The following is a 16,024-nucleotide window of genomic DNA, read 5'->3' on the forward strand; positions in this document are numbered from 1 at the left end:
TGGTCTACAATGGGTATGGAAGATTGGGGGAAAAGACAAAACCCACCCATATGACAGCCCCCAAAATAGGGGATGAAAGCAACCATGCGGCTTTTAGTGTCAAAGAGATATAGCATAGATTTTTTTGACGTCTGTAGTTACTATCTGTGTTTCTCCCCTCTGGCCATTGATATTGGTAACCATGATTTGCAGTTCACAATAATCATCATCCACTGTCACATCATTCTAAGGGATATGACTTAAGTGTGCAGGTTAAGTGCATTGTAATCGGAAGCATTAGCAGTCCATCTTTGCCTTTGGCTGTGGGTTAACTGCTGTGCCTCATACAAGTTGATTTTTTTTTAACATTGTGAATATGGTGGCCAAATTTTATAAGAGTGGAGATAATGAAGATGAGAATGGTTATAACACTACCAACAGCATGACCCAGACATCACTGCAAAAGAAAGCTAAATGACTAATGTTGATGACCAATGGAAGATAATATAACTGGATTAGGAAGGCAAATAACAAAAACAGAGCATACTGCATAATATGCAGAGAATTTGGGATGGAGAAGAGTATATCTCCAGCACATATGGAGACTGAATCTTAACAAGTCTGGGATAAGAGAGACAAGTACTTCAGAATCTATCAAAAGTTTTTTAGTTTCTCAAAGACACCAATGCTCAACCCAAAATAGCAGCTGCTGAATTAGCTTTAGCTTGGGCTATCACGTGAAACAGTGCTCATTACTGTATGGTACCTTTGACTGCTCCATGGAACTGAATGATGTTACATTTCTTGATTAAAAAAAAAAAACACCCAAAAAACAAAAAACCTCCCCTTTAGCTCCTAAGGCAATTTGACCTGAAAAATGGGAGTTTCAAATTGGCTTCTTAATATTTATTAAGATTTTAAATGAAACCATAAACACACAAAACAAAGGGTGTTCTATCTTGTCCAAACATTGTTTTTAAAATAAATCTTAAAAAAAGGCAACCCAATTAAGCAGAACTTTTTGAATTTCTTTACTAAAACTGTAAACTTACTTGGAAGCTAACTCCAATTTCACAGGTTTAAATTACTTTTGTGTTTTAAAACCATTTTTAAAGGGGAAGAGAGGTTTAACTTATGATGACATACAATGTGCTTCAGAGTGTTTTTTAAATGATGAGCAGTTTAGACAGGAAGAGTTTACATGGTTAATTTATAGATGCAAAGAGCTTAATCGACAAATATCTGGCTTACCAAAGCAAGTCTGTAGATACAAAGTAGATAGACACTTTGGAGAGCTGGAAATGAATCCCTACAAATTCAGAAATGTGCTGTGGTAGTAAATAAAATTCTAAATATTCTGTGCTCAAACACTTTTGTTGAGAGAATACATACTCACTTTAATCATTATGTAAAAAAAAGAAAGATGTCCTAAAGGCTTCAGGTAGTTCAGAGAAGTATTAATGGAAAAGGAAATAAAGAATAAAAAATTCCTACTGTATTATAGAAAATAAAAGAAACATATCAGTGTTATTTTCTATTTAATATAGATAACATCTGTTTAATTAGTTCTACTGTATTTACATTCTCCTTTAAAAAATTCTTACATTTATGTATCTTAAGAATATAGAGTAATATAACCCACAAAATTTAAATATGCAAAAAAAAGAGTTAAAATAGTTTTAAAAAATTGCTGTTCCAAAGGACAGAATAAAAATACTGGGGCGCCTGGGTGGCTCAGTTGGTTTAGTATCTGCCTTTGGCTCAGCTCATGATCTCAGGGTCGTGGGATGGAGCCCTGCATCTGGCTCATTGCTCAGCAGGGAATCTGCTTCTTCCTCTCCCTCTACCAATCACCACAACTCGTGTTTGTCTATGGTCTCTCTCTCTCAAGTAAATAAATAAAATCTTTTTTAAAAATGAAAAAAAATTAAATGCCCAACTCTTAATTTCAGCTCAGGTCATGATCTCAGTGTGTGAGATCAAGTCCCATGTCAGGGTCTGCACTGGGTGTGGAGCCTGCTTAAGATTCTCTCTCTCTCTCTCCCTCTGCCCCTCCCTCCTTTAAAAAATGTTATATTTTTCTCACATATATTATTTGCTTAATTATAATTAGTCTACATATTATTACTAGTTGCCATTTTCAGCTAGTCCTATTGCTATTTTAAGTAATAGCATTAATGCAACAGAAAATAATATAACAGAATATGTAATTTCCAGTAAATACATGTTTTTATATTAAAGTAATAACATGTGTATAATTATTATTTATTTTCACAACTATCAGATTGGCAGTTTTTTTTTTTAAAGTCAGACATTCCCAAATGTTAGCAAGGATGTTTACAAAAAAGAATCTTATATATTGCATGTGGAGTATAAATTGGTACAACCAATTTGTGAAATCATTTAGAAATATCTAGTTCACTAATGTTGTGTAACAAATTACTAGAAACCTAGGAGCTTAAAACATATTATCTCACGGTTTCTGTAGTCCAGGAGTCTAGGCACAGCTTGACTGGTTCATTGGCTCAGGGTCTCACAGAGCTGCAGTCAAGGTATAAGTCAGCTTCTCTTCTTATCTGGTGGCTTGACTGGGGAAGAGTCACCTCCCAAGCTGTCCCTGGTTGTTGGCAGAATTTATTTTCTCATGGTTGTAGGACCGAGGGCCCTGGTTTCTTACTGGCTGTCAGCTGGAGGCATTCAGGTTCTAGAGGCCATCAGTGGTTCCCTGCCAGGTGCCCCTCTCCTTAGGCAGTTCACTGTATGACGGCTCACTTCTTCAAGCCCAGCAGGAGCATGCCTAGCTCCAGTCGACTAAGACAAATATAATCATGGGACTGACATCCCATTACCTTTGCCACAGTTTATTGGCTAGAATTAAGTCAAAGGTCCCACTCACATTTGAGGTGTAGGGATCAATATGGCAATTCCAGGGGGCAAAGATCATGGGGACCATCTTAAAATTCTGCATACCACAAAATTAAAGATGCAATATCCTAGGATCTAGCAGTTTCCCTGTATACACGAGAACGTGTGCAAAAAAGTTCATAGCAGCATTCTTTGTAACAGCAAAACTATTGTACAATTTTAAAATTTCTCAAACTACAGAAAGACAAGGTCAGAGAGATATTCACTAATAAAACACATTGTGTTGTATGATAACATTTTTGTAAAAATAACACATATATAAGGATTATGCTTCAGCAATGGCCTACTGTTGTTGAACAAATCCTCCCACCACTGAGAATAACTGGACAAAATATAAAAACATGAAGGCATGGAGGAGCCACCAAGGCAGTGAGAATTTGTGGGTCTAAGATCTGGAAGAAAAGAAAGCCATAAGAGGTGAGACTGACATTTGCCATCACTTTTCCACCCGAGGCGATTGCTAATTCTGAAAGCAGTGGCCGAAAAACTGAGTAGAGCTTTTAGCTGTCTCATGGGGCTGAGGAAGTTGGGCTCAGGGAGAGAGGCTGGGCTAAGGAAGAAAGGCCCTAGCTAGCAGTAGGGGTGAACTGCAAAGAAACTAGTTTTCACAAAGACTGAAGTCCAGCTCTGAACAATCTTAGTTCCCGATTGGAATAAAGTGATCTCCTCAGTTTAGCTGTGGTCAGGTATACTTGCCCCTAAGTCTCCCCCTTAGAACACCTTCCTTCTCATTTCCCTTGCTCAAACCCAACTCATCCTAAAAAAACAAAAAACAAAAAACAAAAACACACCATTCACCAATGGAGCAATGGAGAGTACTGATGCTGTAGGAAGAGATCCAGGACAAATGAACATTGCATAGTCTAAATTCAGGGAGCGTGGGCCTCCCTCCCATGCTTATAAATGAATCAAGCTACTAGATGTCTTTCACGTTGCTTCTCTGCCAGTATTTTAAATCAATTTGATAAGCCATGTCACATGTGAGACTTTCGATTCTGTGACCTCTGCTTGACTTGTCCTTCATCTTTTGAAGGCACTGTTCAAAAAGAATTCCATCCAATTTAACAGTAACAATTATTTGCCCAAACTTTCCTTTGCGAGCATGTGGGAGCGAAGCAACTATTTATGTTTCATTTAATTTCTTAATTATTTTTGATACTTCTCATACCTTATCAGGCAAAGGGTAAGTGAGAGAAACAAAAAAAACAAAACAACAGGAACAAAAAGAAAGAAGAAAGAAAAAAAAAAAAAAGAAAAAGAAAAAGGAATACCCAGAATCTTCTTCACACGTGCTGCCTGGGAACGCCTTAGACACGAGGCCCCTACTTTTAACACTTTTGCAATACTCCCTTGGCCTTCACTCATTCCATTATTTAAAAACATTTTTTTTTATTGGAGTTCAATTTGCCAACATATAGCATAACATCCAGTGCTCATCCCGCCAAGTGCCCCCCTCAGTGCCCATCACCCAGTCACCCCCACCCCCCACCCACCTCCCCTTCCACCACCCCTTGTTCATTTCCCAGAGTTAGGGGTCTCATGTTTTGTCACCCTCACTGATATTTTCATATACCACATCTTCTTTATCCATTCATCTTTTGTTCCATCATTCATTTAATAAACGTGTATTAGGTCCAAGCCACCACGTTAGAGGCTAGTAATAAACAGGTGAGGCAAGGATCGATCCGCCTAGGAAGAGCCGCGAAGACAGATTTGCAGACATGACTTTGCAATTCAACCCAAGCACGGTCCCACGGTCACTGCCCCGCGCTCCTCCAACCTCTCTGCCCCTTTACCGCGAATCTCCTCCTCCTCAGCGCGACCTCGCCCATCCCCGACTGTTTACTATTTAGGTTCCTGCTACCCGCGAGGGCGGTGCAGGGAAAGTGCTGGAAAACTACATCTCCCGGCAGCCTCTGCAGCAGGGCCGCCCGAAGGACGCGCGCAGGCGTGCGGGCCGGCCCCCGCGCGCAGGCGCACTGCGAACGCCCGCTGAGCTGGGTCTCGCTGCTGGGTGCGCGGCGGCGGAGAGCGAGGCCTGGTGAGCCCCGGCGCTGGCCGGCTGCGGGAGCGTGCGCGCGGGAGCGGTACGGCGGGCGGCGAGCGAGCCAGCGGCTCACGCCAGCGTCGGTTGCCTCGAGCCTGGTGAGTGCGGGGCCCCGCGGCTCCGGCCCCTCCCCCTCTCGCCGGCGGCTCCGGCAGCCCGCGGCGGGACCCGGACAGGCCCCGGGGCGAGGGCGAGGGCGAGGGCGGGGGCGGGGGCGGGGGCGGGCGCCGGCCGGGCGCAGCTCGGGTTCCTGGGCCCGGGGGCTCGCGGCGCGTCCGTGCGTCACGTCACGGGCCCGGCTGGTGTGACGGCCGCGCGGCCGGCGGAGCGGGGGTGGGGGTGGGGAGCGCTGGTGTGATCGCCATCGGGAACGCCGGTCGGGGCGGGGCGGCGGCGGCGGCGGCGGCGGCGGGGACTGCGGGGCGCCGGGGAGGCAGCGGGGCGGAGAGCAGGCGAGCGCCGCGGGTGGAGATCCTGTGAGCGGCGTCGGGAGGGAGCGTGTCGGCGACTCGCGGGTCGCAGCCCGAGCCGCGCGGGGCGTCGGGAGGCCGCGGGGCGGCGGCGGGGGCGGACGGCTGCGGCCCACGGATGTGGGGGCGCCCGGGGCCTGAGGCGGCCGCCGGGCGTGTGGTGAGGAGAGGCCTGACAACTTGGCCGGCGGCGAGCGCGTGGCGGGGGGGCGGGGGGCCGCGAGGTGTCCGCTGAGGGGGCCGAGCGCCGGCCGGAGTCGGGGGGAGGTCGCCTCGGAGCGACGTTGTAGGTCGACAGCAAAGCGTTTCAGGTGCCACTTTCCGTGGGGGGGGGGGGCGGGGGGGGCGCGAGGGGCGGCAAATTTTCAGAGCATTTTTTTTTTAAGGTTTAGATTCACAGCGTGAGCCGTTTTGAAGTCCCATTTTCTAAACCATGCTAATCAATAATAGTTGTAACTTTCTCAATCCTTTTCTTTTTTTACCCCTTCCCCCCTTTCAAAAAGCCGTTCCTTCTAAATCCCCGGGTCTCAGCGCTAGATGAGTGATTCCCGTCCCCCTCCCCCTCCCTCCTCTCCCGTCGCTTCCAGGCTCATTCTTGACCATTAACTCGTGCTGGGTGTTATGTCATATTTTTGATATGGATCCAGAAGTCCTCCCCCCCCCCCCCCCCGTGAGGAGATGGGATTTTGCACCTTGTCAAAGGGAAGGGATCATGAAGTCTATTGTATTTGTACCGAAATCCTGCATTCTTTGGCGGGGGGGGGGGGGGGGGAGGGCACCGTGTCTACCTGATTGTGAGACGGAGGACTTGGGAGAAAGCGATGAACATTTGATCTCTTTTCCAGGTATTGCGCCGAATACCTCGGGTGTAGTAAAGCGTGCAGTCCCCACAGTAACTCTGAAGTAGGTGTTGATTTTTTTTTTTTTTTTGTTTTCGATTCTACACATGAAACTTTGAAGGCCAGAGAAGTTAAGAACTTAACCTAAAGTCATCCAGCTCTTACTGGATGGAACCTAAGAATTCAAGAGCACCGCCATTTTAAGAATTACTTCTCCAAGGGGAAAAAAAAATTATTTCTCCTCTCCTTCATACTTCTTCGTTGTGTTTTTTGTTAAAATTTTTAAAAGATTTAATTAATTAATTAATTAATTAATTGGAGAGAGAGGCAGAAACACAGGCAGACGAAGAAGCAGGCTCCATTCAGGAAGCCCGATGCAGGACTTGATCCCGGGACCCCAGGATCACGCCCCAGGCCGAAGGCAGGCGCCAAACCGCTGAGCCACCCAGGGATCCTCTGTTTTTTGTTTTTTGTTTTTTTTTTTTTTTTGATCCTCTGTTTTTTTGTTTTTGTTTTTTTTAATTTTTATTTATTTATGATAGTCACACAGAGAGAGAGAGAGAGAGAGAGGCAGAGACATAGGCAGAGGGAGAAGCAGGCTCCATGCACCGGGAGCCCGACGTGGGATTCGATCCCGGGTCTCCAGGATTGCGCCCTGGGTCAAAGGCAGGCGCTAAACCTCTGCGCCACCCAGGGATCCCTGTTTTTTTGTTAAATTTAACGTTCATTGAGTGAACACTTACTGTGTGCGCTCTGAGACCAGGGATGCAGATGTAGCCGGAACACGCTTGACTGTGTCATGGAATCGACAGTGGGGAGCGGAAGACTAACATAAGGAATACAAACACAAGCTGCATGGCATTTTATCAGTTGTTGTAATTGAGCAGAAACTGTAATGTACTCTAGTAAATAGCAAAGGGAATTCAAATGGAATCCAGACCTGAGCCTTGAGAAGTTTACAGTCCAGTAGAGAAACAGAACATACATCCTGTAAAAACCTAGAGTAAACTATATGACAAGTAAACACCTCACCTGAAGTCAGTATACTCGCATTTTGTTACTTTAGGCCCTCTTCACAGACCTGTGGTTTAATGTTATAGGCTTTGATTTTTGTCTAGGATTGGAACACGGAGATAATTTTTTTTTTTTTTGAGAATTTTCATGGCCATCCGAGACTCTAATTTACTGGTCCTTATGAATACTTTAGAGCCAAATTCTTTTTAAGACAAATTGATAGACCTTTGAAAAAAACAAAACAAGATAAAAAAACAAATGAGGGCTTTCATTAGGTCGTTTGTGGTTTTTTTTTTTTTTTTTTAAGATTTTATTTTTTTATTCATAGACAGAGAGAGGCAGAGACACAGGGAGAGGGAGAAGCAGGCTCCATGCGGGACTGGATCCCGGGTCTCCAGGATCACACCCCAGGCTGCAGGCGGCGCCAAACCGCTGCGCCACCGGAGCTGCCCAGGTCGTTTGTGTTTTGTAAGCCATCCTGTTGCTCTTTACACTTTGGCTGTCCAGAGGTTCAGAGCTGTGTCTAATATTTGTGATTTTCCTTAGCCTCATCTATGTTATAAACTATACCAGATAGCTTGGAATTTCTCTCATTTGTTTCCGGGACTATTTTCTTTGTTTTCTGTTGCTCTCAATTTCGTTTCTACCTTTTTCCCTTATATTTGAGATTAGGGATTCTATCTTTTTAGCGCCATTGTTATAGCCTATGTTTGCCAAATTAGTGATTATCTTGGTTTATGATGTTTGTGTTTTTAAGTCTGTCAGATTGTTTTTAGAAGTACATATATACATTTATACTTTGTATAAAATCAATTAAGACTTTGGACCATACAAGTAAAAGTGACTGACCTAGTGATAAAGGCAATTCCCTTTTACCCAAAGTCTTTGTTTTAAGATCACCATACTCTGCAGGTATTGTGAATTCAGCCATAATAATGGAAGAAAATGTTGGAAATGGTAAACAATTCAATTAGCTGATTGGGGCTGATTTCGCTCTGTTCTTGCTGCAGTAAGCAGGAGGTGGCCCCAGGCCAACGGGGGGCCAGATAGGGCCTGCATTAGAAAATTTTGAGGCCCTGAATTGAAAGAGCAGGAATGAAGACTGATAGAACATGCAGTTCTGGCGTGTGTGTGTGTGTGTGTGTGTGTGTGTATGTGTATGTGTGTTTAAGATGTTAACAACCCCACAAAACACAGATTGAAGTGATAAAATGTTTCTGACCTAGTGTAGTAGATTAATTAGGACAGTTCTTGAAAGCAGGCAATAATCCAGAACGTGGATAATGGGGATAATCTTCTTCACATAACAAGAATAATGCTGCCCTTCATATACAAAGATAAGTCTGCTTACTCATCGTGATTGATTTTCCAGCATGAGGAGGGATATGTGCTGAGTTGTCCATGAGTCTCTGTATTCTGACCAACAAGGCAGCTTGGGGCCAGAGTGGGGGCATGTAGCTAGGGAACAGAAAGGCAGGAGGGACTAACGTCTATTGATGGATCAGGCACTACATTAAGTGTTTCTACTTAATTATCCTTGCAAAACCACTTTGAAGAGGTGGTTACATGTACAGGGTGGTTAGGTAACTTGCCCTACTTCACATGATAGGTAATAGAGCTGTACAGGGCTGTTTGTACTATGATCACATCAACCATTGAAGCTTGATTTTGTCTTGGTTTGCAGTTCAGTCTCCTAAGCAGAACAAACTAGATGTTCTTTTAGCATCATGAAATGATAACTGTGAAGATCTAATTTACTAAAAGCTGAAGAAAGACTAAGTTCCTTGCTCTATAAGCTATTAAAAAATACAATTTTTAAATTAGAATACTATATATAAAAAACAGTTGTCCTCTGTCCTAGCCTTGCATTTTTAGAGGCTACCTTTTTTTTTTTTTTTTTTTTAAGTAGACTTCACGCTCAGTGTGGAGCCATATGCAGGGCTTGAACTTGTGACTCTGAGATCAAGACCTGAGCTGAGATCAAGAGTTGGATGCTTAACTGATTGAGCCACCCAAGTGCCCTTACACTCTATTTTTTAAAGCTGTTTACTCTCATATTAATAATTTGCTTCCATTGCTTTTTCCTGATATAGCAATTTCAGGCATTATCTATTGACTTTCCTCCATGAATACACACTGCCTCTTGCATCCTCCCAGTATAACTGACATAGTTCTTTATTAAGTCAGTATTCAGAGTGTAAAGTATTATAACTGTGTTAATATTCAGAGCTGAACCATGTAGTATATTATGATGTCATTTCTTATGTTAACCACTTTGTTTTTTTCCTCAGGATTTAATAATACCTCTCTCCCCACCTCCCTTCATTTCCTGAGATAGCTGTTCTGGAACTCCCTGTCCTTTTAATGCAGTCTGGACTGGTTACTTTCTAGACCTACTTGGTACCTTTATTCTAGAACTTCTGTGTCACTCTTTAAATTCTCTTTGCCTCTCTCCTTTGTTGGCTCTCCTGTTTCCCATATTTTCTTAGCCTCCTGAGCAAGGATACCTGGGAAGTAAAAACTTTTTGAGATTGTGCATGATTGAAATAAATCTCTATTCTGTTTTAACATTTTATCAATAATTTGGCTGGGTATAAAATTGTAAGCTTAAAAAGTGTGGAAGTCGTAGCTTGTTTTCTTACATTCCATTGTTGCTGTTGATGTCCAAAACCATTCTGATTCTTCTTTGTTTGTGACCCTCCCATCTTTCCCCCTGTCTCTAGAAACTTTTCAGTTATTATTTTTAACCCCTGAAATTTCATGATGATATACCTATCTAGGGTTTGGTGTGTGTTTGTTTTGTTTTGTTTTGCTTTTAATGGCATTCCATGGATGCTTACAAGCTGGAAACGTACATTCTTTAGTTCTGGGAAAAATTTTCTAAAATTATATTTTGGACCTTAGGTTAAAAGAGTTTTGAAGTTATGCTTCTCAGTTCTTGATGCACTATCATCAGACTATACAGGGTTCTTTAAATTTTCCTTTCATTTCTGAGCCCTATTTCCCCATTTTTAGCAGGTATCCACTGCATTGTGATTGATGTATTTCTTGATTATATATGAAACATTGAATCATTGTGAATAGTGGTGTGTGTGTATGTATTTAGTTTATTATAGATGTTTCTCTGTTTCTTGCTTTTTTTTTTTTAGATTGTTTTGGAGACATTTCTGTTTTGTTATGTGCACATATGGTTGTGCATAATGTAATCCCATAATACACATCTATCTACCACATTTTTTTTTCTTTCCCAGCTGAGTTGCCTTTATGGCATCACAGATACACTGTGGTAAATATACTATTACTTGTACCTTATTATGGACTTGTGTGAGAAATTCTCTGGGATATATACCTAGGAGTGGGACTCCTGGGCATAGAATCAGAGAACTAGTTTGTGTGCCTACTAGAACTACAGAAGGGTTCTTGTTTGCCCATATCTTTGTCAGTACTTGGTTTTATTCAGCTTTCTAATATTTTGCCAATCTGATGGGTATAAAGTGGTATCTCATTGTTTCAGTTTACACTCTCTCTCTAATTACAATGAGTTTGAGCATCTCTTGGATCCATTCAGGTTTTCCCTTTTGAAGATTGTTTTGCCTTTAGTTTTTCTTTTCTTTGGGTTGCTGTCTTTTTGGTTTGCAGAAGTTCCTTGTGGAGGTTAAATTTGAATGTTGATTTTAGGTTTGGAAAATATCTTTTCTGAGCCTGTTGTCTTTTAATTTTGTCCGTAGTGTCTTTCATTGAATGGGTACTCTATGTTTGATGCCTTGCTTGATAATCTCTTCCTCATCAACTTTTTTGTTCTCTGTTGCAATTTGTATTATTTGGGTATTGGAATTCATAGGTTGTTCTTTTAATTTTCTTTAATTTTTTTTTTTTATTTTTTTATTTTTTTTTTTACTTATGATAGTCAGAGAGAGAGCGAGAGAGAGAGAGAGAGGCAGAGACATAGGCAGAGGGAGAAGCAGGCTCCATGCACCGGGAGCCTGACGTGGGATTCGATCCCGGGTCTCCAGGATCGCGCCCTGGGCCAAAGGCAGGCGCCAAACCGCTGCGCCACCCAGGGATCCCTTCTTTTAATTTTCTTTCCTTTTCCCACTCATTTTCCATCACTTAGTCTTTTTTGTTCTGCTTCCTAAGAAATTTCTTCAGTGGTATCTTCCAACCTTTTGAGTTTTTAATTTCTATCACATTTTAAGTTTCTTAGAGCTCATTTTATGGTATAGTGTCTTTATGTTTTTCAGACACTATAATCCTTCTGAAGATGTTAATGATAGTTTTTTTGTTTCCTACCCCCCCCCACTCTCTTCCTTCTAAGTTCCTTTTTTTTTTTTTGTTTGTTTCTTTTTGCTGTCTTTTTTCTATAGTGGCTTTCCCCAGCTAGAACCTTATATGGCTGTCCATTCATATTTAAGAGTGAAGTGCCAAAGACTGAATTGAAAAGTCTATAGGTGTGGCTTGTTAAAGGTGACCATTTATGGGAAGAGGGGACACTCATAGGTCTTTTCTCTTGGGCTGGTCAGTTTCCTTGAGAAAGAGCCTCCAGTCTCTTGTGGGGAGGGTTTGTACACTTGGCTGCTATATTTTGAGAACCTATCTTAGAAAAGGAGCTGGGGTTCTCACTGTTCATTGTGTTCATGTAATCCTGTTTTCTGTGTGGCATACATTCCTGTCCTCACTTGTATTGGAGACCTCCATTTTGGAGTCTCTGGTTTTTTCAGAGTAAGCCTCTCTACAACTATAGGGTTGGAGGAGGGATGGTTGCTTGGCTCTGAACAGTGGGGGAGGAAGTCTGGCTGTGATGACTGTTTTGTAGACTTTCAGCTAACCTTGTAGTTTTTTCCCCTCAACCTTCAGAGATGCCTGTGAAGCCTCCTGCTTGTGGGCAGTGTGAATCAGCTTCTTTGCAGGTTTTAGAGTTATCCACTTTGCTAGTTTAATGTCTTTTGACCATCGGTTTTACAGCTTCTAACAAGGTTTTGACATATCATATGTGATTCTCTTCTTTTTCCTGTGGTTCATTCCTTTAAAAGAAAAAAGGTTATAATTTTAGTGTTGATTTATCTATCAAAATTACCATTTTATTTCTTTTTTTTTAAATTTTTATTTATTTATGATAGTCACACACAGAGAGAGAGAGAGGCAGAGACATAGGGAGAGGGAGAAGCAGGCTCCATGCACCGGGAGCCCAACGTGGGATTCGATCCCGGATCTCCAGGATTGCGCCCTGGGCCAAAGGCAGGCGCCAAACCGCTGCGCCACCCAGGGATTCCACCATTTTATTTCTTTATATACTCTTTTAAATTTGAGTATAGTTGACACACAATATTACATTAGTTCATAAACTATTTTCTGGTCTGTTCATTTGAGGGACTACTGTATGCTCAGTGCTATGCTTAGTATTGAAGATAAAAATTAAAATTTCTGAGGGGGGCCCTGACCAGCTTGGTTGGTGGAATGTTTGACTTTTGATTTTGGGGTTTGTGGGTTCAAGCCCCATTTTGGTATAGGGATTACTTAAAAATAAAATCCTAAAATAATTAAAAGTTCTGAGCTTTGAGTTGTTAATCTGTTTTGGGAAGAAAGGTACATCCTGTATGTGCAGTTTCTTAATTTGAAATGTGGAAACCTTCATAAGTGTACATGTGATAGATACATTACAGAACTTATTAATTTCAGTAATGAATATGAATTGGATTAAGGCAGTTTCCAGTTTTTCTTTTTTAATATGAAGGAACTCTTTACACCATTTTTGGGAAAGATTTAACAACAAGAACAAAAAAAAAAATTCAAGGGGCCCCTGGGTGGCTCAGGTGGTGGAGGATGGGACTCTTGATTTTGGCTCAGGTTCTCATCTTTCAGGGTCATATGATTGAGCCCTGCTTTGGGCTCAGCGCTCAACAGGGAGTCTGCGCCCTCCGAGATTTTTTACCTCTCTCTTCCTCCCCCCCCCCGCCCCCTCGTGCATGTGCCTGCGCTGTTGCACCCGCACAGTGCTCTCTCTCTTGTAAAAGATTTTTATTTGAGAGAGAGAGAACATGAATGGAGGGAGAAGGAAAAGCAGACTCACTGCTGAGCAGGGAGCCCAACACAGCCAGATTCCAGGTCCTGTGATCATGACTTGAACAGAAGGCAGACTCTTAATGGACTGAACCATTCAGGTTCTCTCTCTTAAATAAATAAATAAATAAATAAATAAATAAATAAATAAATAAATCTTTAAAGAAAAATTAGAGTTAAAAATAAATTTTAAAAATCCAGCTACATAGAAGGAAAGAGGCAGTTTTTCATAAAAATCTAAAGTTTTTAATCAGATCCTTGATGAAATAGAACATTGAGTTGATAAAATTCTAGCTGAAAGTAAAGAAATGCACTGTTTTCAGTATTTTAGATAGGCTGGGAAGCTTTCTGTGTCTATATATGCTTTCAGCTCTACTTTTGAAAGACTTATTATATAAATAGTATATTCTTATTATAGAAAATTTGGAAGATACAGAAGAATAATACTTTGTCTTAAAATTTTTGTATACCACTTTAAGTTATGAAATATTTCTAAAGGTATAGAGAATAATATAAGTTGAGTTTTTGTTCCCAACATCCAGATTTTTCATATGTTAGTATTGTTTCTCATTTCTCAGTATATTATAATTTCCATAACTTAAGCCCTCATTTTGAAGTTTTTAGGTTTACAAATTTTCACTGTAACAATCACACTGCAGTGAACAGTCTTATACATACTGCTAATTTTATTTCCTTTGGGTATATTCCGGAAGTGGAATTACTGAATCTTGAGGTACGGGTTTCTAAATCTTTAGTAAATATTTTCCTTTAAATGTTTAGCTATTGAGAAGGTCTTTGGGGAACATTACAAGTTGTGACCCTGTAGATACTAGAAGCTGAGGTCAGAATTCAGGGTCAAAGGTTATAGTCAACTTCTCAGTGGAAGAAAGTTTGAAGCTGGGACATCTAAGGATTTCTATTAGATTTATGGGGTTAGAGCTGTAATATATAACTAGAGATGAGCACAACAAATCACGTTTGCAGTATTGACTTCTCATAGGAGAGATTTAGGGCAGTATTTTTCAGACTTTGACCCCACTAGAATGTTGTCACTAAAATAAAGGAACTATTTGAATTATTTTATAGGAAAAAAATGAGTAGGATATCTTCATTTTTTAAAAAAATGAAAAGAGAGCACACAAGCAGGGGGAGGGGCAGAGGGAGAGAGAGACAGCAGACTCTGCTCAGCAGGGAGTCTGACCAGGGGTACCATCCATCCAGGACACAAAATCATGACCTGAGCTGAAATCAAGAGTTGGACACGTAACCGACTGTGCCACCAGGTACCCTGAATAGGATCTTTTTCTTTTTCTTTTTCTTTTTTTCTTTTTGTTTTCTTTTCTCTTTTCTTTTTTCTTTTCTCTTCTCTTCTCTTCCTTCTTTTTAGATTTAACCACTTAGTCATGAGAGGCAGAGACATAGGTATAAGGAGAAGCAGGCTCCATATGGGGAGCCTGATGCAGGACTCCATCCAATACCTTGCGATCCCAACCTGAGCCAAAGGCAGATGCTCAACCACTGAGCCACCCAGGTGTCCCCTGAGTTAGGGTATTTTCAATTTTACTTCTCTAATTTTTATTAAAAACTTTTAAAAGGGCCTATCACTTGGTTAGAAGTTGGTAACATGAATAATTAATATTTATAATGAACTGTAAGTTTTTTATATTTAGATTTATTTATGCTTAAATTTACAAATCCATAACTTATTTTGTAGTCATACTTTCTCATGGTTTTGGGTTTTTTATTTTTATTTTTATTTATTTATGATAGTCACACACAGAGAGAGAGAGAGAGAGAGAGAGAGAGAGAGGCAGAGACACAGGCAGAGGGAGAAGCAGGCTCCATGCACCGGGAGCGCGACGTGGGATTTGATCCCGGTTCCCCAGGATCGCGCCCTGGGCCAAAGGCAGGCGCTAAACCGCAGCGCCACCCAGGGATCCCGGTTTTGGTTTTTTGATATTAAGTACATATCATACATATTTTCTAATAAAGTTATACTTAATTTATATGGTTAAGTGAACTATATGAATGTTTTATAGTGTTTCACAAAGAATATTTTGAATTTTAAATACTCAGAACTTTTAGTGTGTGTTTGGGATTTACTGACTAAGTGGATTGATTCCACACACTAAATACTTACCATCTTGAATATAATAAAATATAAAAAGATCTACATTCAGTGTGTTGGGTATAGATTGGTATAGAATGAAGAGAGTATTGAATCAATCAAGACCAAGGGATCTTGTAGAACAAAGAAGTTCAAATCTGATTTAAGATGTGCTAATGATTCATTCTAGGTCCTTAAGCACTGAAGTAATACAGTGAAAAAGGTGTGGAGATAAATCTGAGAGCTATGTGAAGGATGAATTGAAAAGCAGAAAGCTTGATGTTAAGGAAGGGTGGTGGGTTAGAGTTCTTGCATTTATGTGGGTATAGGATTATAAGGACGTGGACTAGACTGGTAGGAGTGAGGATAGACAGGAGCAGATAAAATCAAACACTTTGGAGAGAATAACAAGGAAAATTTGATAATTAAATGGACATGAAGGAGAAAGTGGAAGATTTCATTTTGGAAGAGTGGAATGCTTTTCTGTTGTACCACCGATTTTCCATCTAGTTTTAAATTTTATTGCTTTCCTGGCTTTTTTTCCTTAGAAAACATGGAAAATTAGGCATAATGGCTTTAACTTTAA

At 41.1% G+C, this 16,024-nt stretch overlaps 1 protein-coding gene across 3 annotated transcripts in view; it reads left to right on the forward strand.

The window, feature by feature from the left end:
* Positions 1-4,884: 4,884 nt before the first annotated feature.
* KPNA1 (karyopherin subunit alpha 1) overlaps positions 4,885-16,024 on the forward strand; it is a 70,807-nt gene continuing 59,667 nt past the window's right edge. The window contains exons 1-2 of one of the 3 annotated variants that reach the window (XM_055316009.1): positions 4,885-5,049; positions 6,267-6,324. The gene's annotated coding sequence lies outside the window, so the exon portion shown is untranslated. Of the gene's footprint in view, positions 5,050-5,565; positions 5,582-6,266; positions 6,325-16,024 lie in introns of those variants that run through there. The other 2 variants (XM_055316010.1, XM_055316008.1) reach the window with 2 other exon arrangements.

Source organism: Nyctereutes procyonoides, unplaced genomic scaffold (genome assembly GCF_905146905.1).
Source record: "Nyctereutes procyonoides isolate TBG_1078 unplaced genomic scaffold, NYPRO_anot_genome, whole genome shotgun sequence".
NCBI lineage: Eukaryota > Metazoa > Chordata > Mammalia > Carnivora > Canidae > Nyctereutes > Nyctereutes procyonoides.